Here is a 998-nt window from a genome sequence, read left to right as displayed (position 1 = left end):
TGTGGGGGTCTTCCCTTTTAGCAATGCTATTTTATGTGTTCACTAAGTTTTAGTTCGGTTGGAAGTGCTTTTTTTACCATGGCTGTGTTTATTGATACAAACATGGGATTGATGGAGTAACTCGGTTTAGTGCTTAAGACCAGATTGAGATCAATGAGTACCTTGCTTAAACTACTGCCTAAAAAAAAGTTGGAAACTGGTGACAATTATCTGTGATCAATTCAATTTTTCTGTTTATAATGTCACCAATAAAATTTTGGTAGAATCAATTTATCATCATATTTTATTATTATTGTGATAAAAAACTATCTCAATTGCCTTATCGGAAAGCAAAAGCAACGGTTTGAATTTGGGAAAAAAACAAGCATGTTACGTACTTAAAAATGAGAAAAGTTGATATGCAGGCCTGCCGGCATAGGAAAATGTGCCATCCACCGTCCAACTCTGGACGGTGGTGATGGAAAGACTTTGTTGGACAATGGTGAATGAAAAGACTATCTTTTAATCGCCACCGTCTAACAAAAGTTGAACGGTGGGTGGTGCAAGTTACTATGCGTGCTGCCCGTGTAGTAACCATGTCCCTTAAAATACCTTAAAAAGTGTTCACTCTCAAAAAATGGATTTGGAGCTCTAAAATTATGCAGTTCCGACTGATTTAGGATCCATAGAAATCGACAGTCCATGTAACATGTCGAAAGAATTCAGTATGGAGCATTTTGGGCCTTCAAATCCAAATATTTTCAGGATGTTGATCTTGGGGCTCAATAGGATGCCTTTGTTCTTGGGTTTTCAATCATCCAAAGTATGGAGAAATGAGGGGGTGCACACTTCTTCAGCCGGGGCAAGGGCTTAAACAATTACTTTTCCTTAAACCAATTGTTTTAAATTATTCTTATTCAATGAATTGCCAATCAAATTTTTTTTTTTTTTTTTTTGAGTAATTCAATGGGAAAGACGGGCCTCTATCCATTGTTTCAAATACTAGAGTTATTTTTTCA

The sequence above is a fragment of the Amborella trichopoda genome, chromosome 5 (genome assembly GCF_054954075.1).
Source record: "Amborella trichopoda isolate Santa Cruz 75 chromosome 5, AtrichopodaSantaCruz75HAP2 v2.0, whole genome shotgun sequence".
In the NCBI taxonomy this organism is placed as follows: domain Eukaryota; kingdom Viridiplantae; phylum Streptophyta; class Magnoliopsida; order Amborellales; family Amborellaceae; genus Amborella; species Amborella trichopoda.
Note: the sequence above shows the minus strand (reverse complement) of the source record.